This window comes from Chiloscyllium plagiosum, unplaced genomic scaffold (genome assembly GCF_037043375.1).
Source record: "Chiloscyllium plagiosum isolate Xiang-an unplaced genomic scaffold, Cpla_swu_hap1 HiC_scaffold_1, whole genome shotgun sequence".
NCBI lineage: Eukaryota > Metazoa > Chordata > Chondrichthyes > Orectolobiformes > Hemiscylliidae > Chiloscyllium > Chiloscyllium plagiosum.
The window spans coordinates 43,406,009-43,412,845 of NW_028270139.1; the positions used below are offsets into that span (position 1 = coordinate 43,406,009).

The 6,837-nt window shown below is 38.5% G+C and overlaps 1 long non-coding RNA gene across 3 annotated transcripts; it reads right to left on the reverse strand.

Moving 5' to 3' along the window:
• Positions 1-1,115: 1,115 nt before the first annotated feature.
• On the reverse strand, positions 1,116-6,266 carry LOC148152111 (uncharacterized). Of its 3 annotated transcripts, none has more exons than XR_015757781.1 (3): positions 3,834-3,989; positions 3,254-3,365; positions 1,116-1,344 (listed from the first exon to the last, which is right to left on the reverse strand). It is a non-coding gene; the product is annotated as an uncharacterized LOC148152111 (long non-coding RNA). The 3 variants fall into 3 exon arrangements; XR_015757805.1 differs by lacking the exons at positions 1,116-1,344; positions 3,834-3,989 and adding exons at positions 1,573-1,946; positions 6,188-6,266; XR_015757767.1 differs by lacking the exon at positions 1,116-1,344 and adding an exon at positions 1,573-1,946.
• Between the last annotated feature and the right edge of the window lie 571 nt (positions 6,267-6,837).

A 6,837-nucleotide genomic window follows, 5' to 3' on the forward strand; every position in this document is an offset into this window, starting at 1 on the left:
TGCAGCCAGACCTGTTGAGTGTCTCCAGCACTTTCTGTTTTTGTTTCAGATTTCCAGCATCCACGATTTTATGCCTTATTAAAGTTTGAATTCACTCCTTTCTTGTTTATCCTTCCCATCGATGTCTTTTGATGTCAAGAGGGCTCTGAATTCGTTTTGCACTACTTGGCAAAAGTCTGAGAATTTGCTCCTGATGGAAGGTACAGTTGCAGAAGTGACCTCAAAAACTTTGTTGGCATGCTGTTCTGTGGAGAGATGTAGACACAAGACCAGATAGACCTTTATAATGAGCTACCAGAGGAAGTGGTGGAGGCTGGTATAATTACAACATTTAAAAGGCATCTGGATGGGTATAAGAGTGGCAAGGGTTTAGAGGGATATGGGCCAAGTGCTGGCAAATGGGGCTTGAATAATTTAGGATGCCTGGTTGGCATGGACAAGTTGGACCAAAAGGTTACTCCCATGCTGTACATCTCTATGACTCTATGACTTGTGGCACTTCAGTTTACAGGAATCCACCCTACGCTCAGTTACTCTGCCTTTGTCATGACATCAGTGGAGTGTCTTCAGTGAATTATAATGGGCAAGTAATGTACAGTAATATCAGTAAGACTATAGATATAAAGTCAGTGATATTGTGGCTGTATAAAATTTTAGTTTTGTAAATAAACTTCAAGATATTTGTCCCAAACAGAACCTGACTGTCTGACCTATATGGTATGAAGACTAACATACAGAAGATGTCCAATCACATCATGGTGGCAGCAAAGTCATCTGTCATTATGTCTTGAGTTCAGAGTTGAAATTATAACTGCAACCGACTACAACAGAAACAAAAAGTATCCTACCAAGCTACTAAAGGGGCTTTACCTTTCCCCAGGTGTCAGTGAATTCTGACATTTTCTTTGCTCCAAAATGAAGGTGTAAAATAATAAAAAATAATTTAAAAAGGTGTACATGATATCATCCTCTTTTTGGCAAGAATATCACCTATGGGCAAAGGTACTTCTAAAAGTGGCAGAAACTCTTAAAGCTGCATTAATGGAAAAGAAAAGCCAACAAAACTTTTAAAAATCACGACACTGAAATGTAAATTCTTACGTTGATCTTTTAAACAAGTGTAAGTCATCACAAAAGTCAGAAAGTTAGAAATTTAAACCATGGACTGACAACCCAATGGCACTCTCATAAAAGTTCAGTTGTTTCAAGAAATAATTAATCTTTACATTATGAATCAGCAGATAACTAACAATAAATGACAGGCAGTCAATCTTCTTGCTTGGAGCACTTAAGGGCTGAGAATAATAAAATCCTCCAGTATCTCCGACAATGACTGTGAAGGACCTGAAAAAAAATTCAAATTAAAGTTTAAATCAGGATACACCAACTTGAGTTCATGTCATATCTCTAACAGCCAGGGGAAATAATTGACCAGTTCATCAGGAGGTGTTGATGCAAAACAACAGAGTACGATTTCTCTGAAGATAACTTAACCGAGCTGGAACTGATTATTGTCTGTGCACCCTTCAAGTCCTTCAGAAAAAAAAAACACTTCTGGACAAAATCAAACAATGTTGTTTATTTTCTAGATGAAGTTTACAAGTTCTAAGCAAAGGTAAAAATCAGACAACAGCAGGTTATAATCCAACACATTATTTGGATGCACTAGCTTTCGGAGCGCCACTCCTTAAGCAATTATAGCAGACTAGCAGCAATTGCAAGTGCTTGACACTGGAATTATTGCAGTAGTCAAAACATCCAGTGGAATATCAAGATGTATGAGCTGCAGCTTTTCTCAACCACAAGTATAGTGTCCAGCATTTCACGACAGATGCCATCAAAACTGCACAAGTGGATGTTGGGCTGAAATGCGTAGCAAGTCCAAACACATGCAGAAATTCAAAGTGCAATGCACTGCTCAATAGCAGCATATGAAGAAGAGCCATCTATGGTACACAAGCAAATCAATTAAATCCAAGAGGTAACTGCAGTATTATAGCTCTCGTCAGACAGTGCACATAGCCATTTGGACATGCCTTGAGGCTATTATAGATACTAAAGCCCTTACCTTCATTCATGTGATATACCAAAAGGAATGATCAACATATATTAAACATTAAGATTAACACTGGTGCCAGTGCTAATATTATCCCTTTATGAATCTTACATGAGACACCTCAGGAAACTGGTACAATGGAGTGCAGTCCATACAAAATAAGCTAACTGCTTACAACTGTTGAGAAAGCTCATGCATTCATATTAAACACCTTAAATGTCCATACACCTGTTTGGGATGGACACCTGAAATCTTTTACATTGTTAATACAAATGAACAACCTATCATTGGTCTGCCACTATGCACAGATCTACAGATTTTTATCATCCATAAGGTAACAACCCTATCAGTTGCAACGCTAAAGACTTCAGACTGCGACATTAGTCTTATACAGTTCAGTCACAGCTGAGTAGAGCAGAGTCAGAAAGCTACATAAGATGATGTCATCACAAACAGCTCAAAAAAATCATTATCCTCAAGTACTCCAAATGTATGCAAAAGGTTTTGGAGAAAATGTATTTGTTCTGGCAATTCAGCGATGAACTAGGACTCCCTAAGAATACAATGTTCAAAGACAAACATGCCATAATTTGTCAAGCTCCATGTCAAGGTATGCTAGACCACATTCTAAAAAGTGCTGAAAAAAGACAAAAAAATTGTTTTGTGAATTCATTTATTGACCCAGCATTAATAAGGACATCAATCAACTAATCAAGTCATGTGAAACATAATAATAACATCAAGCAATCAGGCAAAACTGCTCTTCCACATTAAATTCCTTCTGAACCCTGGTGTAAGATTATCATTGAATTGTTCCATGTCCAAGGTCATGATTACATTCTGATGATTGGCAATTTCATCAAAATCACTGTCGAACAACAAGATGCTAAAAGTGCAATTGCTGTTGACACATTGACCACTATATTCAGTATATTTGGAATACATAAATAAATTGTGTCAAGCAATGGTCCACTGCACCCTAGAACACCTTTTCAAAATGTGTAAAAAATGAGGTGTTCATCCCATTACCTATATCCTCTCTATCAAATAGTCTTGCGGAATACACTGTTTATATTGTAAAATTCATGGTCGTTAAATTTAAAATGACTTGTTAAGATTTTCGGACAGATATATGCTACTCCTTTTGCAACAGTTTACCCTCATCAACAGCTTTCATGTTTTAGAGATCATACTTACAGAGTTCTTTGGCCCACACTCTCATCAGTCAACCATATCAGCATGACACCATCATTGGGATGGAAGAAGAAAATGGTACAAAACGATAATCAACGAATATGCAGACAGTGATCTGAATTGAAACCAGGACAAAGAATACATGTTTGAGATTTTCATACAAACACGGGCCCAGGGAAAGATGCTATGCTGCTATGTTCAACGTAGGGCAAATGATGCTAAGCAATGACCAAATCCTGCAAAGAAATAGATGGCATATCTGAACTGCTTGTGATCAATGACCCAGTGTTCAGGATGACTTTTTTTTTATTCATGGGTGAGGGCATCGCTGGCTAGGCCAGCATTATTGCCTACTTCTAATTACCCACAGAGCAGTTAAGAGTCAACCACATAGCCATGGGTCTGGAGTCACATGTAGGCCAGACCAGATAAAGATAGTAGATTTCCTTCCCTAAAGGATTTTAGTGAACCAGATGGGTCTTTCCTGACAATCATCATTTGGCTCTTAATTCCAGATTTTTATTGAATTCAAATTCCACCATCTTCGTTGGTGGGATTTGAGCCCAGGTCCCCAAAACATTACCTGCGTCTCTAGATTAATAGTCCAGTGATAGTACCACTCGGCCATCATCTACCCAAATACTCAGGTACTGAAGGATTGTTACAGCCAACAACCAAACATACGGCACCTATGACAAATGATATACAATTATCCATGATGATAGTTAGCATCCACAGAGTGAAGCTACTCTCCAATTCCTTGTGACTATATAAGGATCAGATCAAGTCATATCATTCATCCACATGCCTTTACCTTACTGCATGCGCACAGTATTTCTAAATGCGGCCAAAAGGTTTATTGGAAAAAGGAAACTCATTCTATAAAGGGAGAAGTGGGTAAGTCTGCAGGAATTGGCCAGAAGGGTGGGGAATGCCATTCTCTTTCCTCAGAGATTCTTCAGGATGACATCATCAGAATAACTAGTCGCATTCACAACCTTTCAAAAGTCCCAATATTTCCCTTATATATTAACCACATCTCGCCTGAACATAATTAAAAATCCATTGTTAAATGTAACTGAGTTTCATACTTCAACAGAATCCTTGTCTCTAATGTGTAAACCATGGTTCAAAGATCACAGGATTGTAAAAGACATCATCATCAGATTACAAAGTATAATCAGTGACATAAAAGTTTTGTCTGAAACATGTACTTTTTAATAAAAAACACAAGATGTTCTATTTTTGCTGATTATATGCAAACTTATAACTCATGATAGGTTTCTTTAACCTTTGAAATTCTGGATGGCCATGGCACAACACTTCTATTGTATACACACATTTAGGTGGCAAGATTCATGTTCTGTGGCCCATTAAGCATAGTCATGTTGAATTAATGTTATACGACAGGCTCATTGTGCTGGCTTAAGTCCCTCCAGTCATTTCAATTTATAGATTATTTTTTCCATTGACTCTAATATTGAAACTCATTTCATTCCTACAGGCATTGGGCCACTGGATGAAGGACATAAATTGGGAATGACATGGTTTGATGAAAGGGAAAAATATTTTCTTTCAAGTTCTTATAGTGGAAAGGACGTGCTGATTTGATGATTTGATGTTGAAATCCAAACAAAGAAGATATCACCAAGACCAGGCTTGCAAGAGATAGACCACTTGGTACAGAAATGAAGGTTTGGAAGCCAACCTAAAATTCTCTTTGCCCAAGTGTGGCAGAGTAGTTCAGGAGATCATGAAACAGTACTGACTCTTGCCAAGGTCTGCTATTGTCATGGAAATGATAACAGTATAAGTGGATGGAAAGGCTTTGAGATCCAACGTCCATAACCCACTATATTTTGAATGAGGTGACAAGGGAAGTGCATTTTGACTATTGGGCTGGACATTTACACTTTGAAACCTACTTCACCGAGCAGAAATGCCCCCCAACGCATCCAATCATTTCAGCCCGGTGCATTTAAAAGCTTCTCTGTACTTGTTTGCTCCTTATTCTCATTTCCCTCCCTATCCTCTTCTGCCTTCTCCTGTCTCATATCGTCGCCCCATCCACTATGCCCTCCTGTTACCTGTTTCTCCCCTTCACCACTTCACTGTGAGGAAAACAGTCCCTAGATCATTGTATCCATTGCCTAAAACTGAGCTGAAATTCATCCCTAACCAAGTTTACATTGCATTGTCCACTCCCACAGACCCTCACTATTATTCCTCTGTTTCATTCACTCTACACTCCAGTCTCCTCCCCCTCCTTTACCCACCCATTCCCACCTGGCTTTGTTTGTCCCTGCCTCTAATTCTAATGTTTTGAGAACTAAATTTTGGTCTCAACGCCTCACATGCATCCACAAGTGATTGAGCAGTACAATAAAATTGGAAGTGAGGGTTGTATTTCAGCTATGAACCTTCTGGGCAGTTTTGTGTGGATTTCTCAGTCATCTTTTCACTGTAGGTCTACAAAAGAAAGGTTGTGAAAATACCACATAAACATAGGGCAAAGTGGCTCAGTATTTTTCTCAATTTTGTTTGCGATAAAAGTAGAAAAGTAAAAAAAAATTTGAACCTTTTAAATTAATCATGTACTAGCAGCAAAATGAAAGTACGTGTGCAGCTTATTGTACAAACTATACGTGTAGCTGAAGCCTGGCATGTAAATTATTAATCAGGCGAATTTAGAAATGACTTAGGAACTGGGCGTCAACCCACTGGGCGTCAATAGTTACAAATTTGAGGTCATTTCAATAACCTGAGGGGCAATATTTATTAAAACCTAGAAACTACTGTCAATATTTGGTCAAACTTGCATGAATGAACAGGCCTATTCATACGTGACAGCCTGGCACAAACACCAGAGTCTTGATACACATAGCACGCAATTATTTTTAAAAATGACTTCCTCTTATTTTATGTTTCTTTTATTACCTACCTTCATTGGATCTTTCACAGCACTGTGAATGTTGTGAGCACCATCATTATGCTTCACATTAAAAGGCGACGATTAGCAAAAGACCTGCTCCTAGAACTTTTCAGACAGCTGGTAGGAAATGCTTCAGGATAACCTGCTGTCTGACTTGCCTCTTCTCCTTCTGGATGCAGTTTGGTATCAGCACAACAACTTCTTTTACAGGAACACTGTGATTGAGAGCTCTCTATTTAGGTTGGCTAAGCACTTTGTTGAAAATAATTGTCACCATCTGCTTCTTTTTAAAATTTGCTCATGAGACATGGGCATCACTAGCTAGGTTGGAGTTTATTGCCTAAAGGGCAGTTAAGATCTAATCATATTGCTGTGGGTCTGGAGTCACAAGTAGGCCGGACCAGATAAGGATGGCAGATTTCCTTCCCTAAAGAACGTTACACAACAATGGTTACATAGCCACTATTTGACAAGCTTTCTTTTTCCAGACTTCTTTTCATTTATTAAAGATAAATTTTACCATATGCCATGCAGAGTGAGAGATTTACCAGGATGCTGCATTGACTGGAGGGTCTGAGTTTTGAGGAACGATTATGCAGGCCATGGGTGCTATCTTTGGACCAGTTAAGGATGAAAAGGAATGTGATTGAGGCGT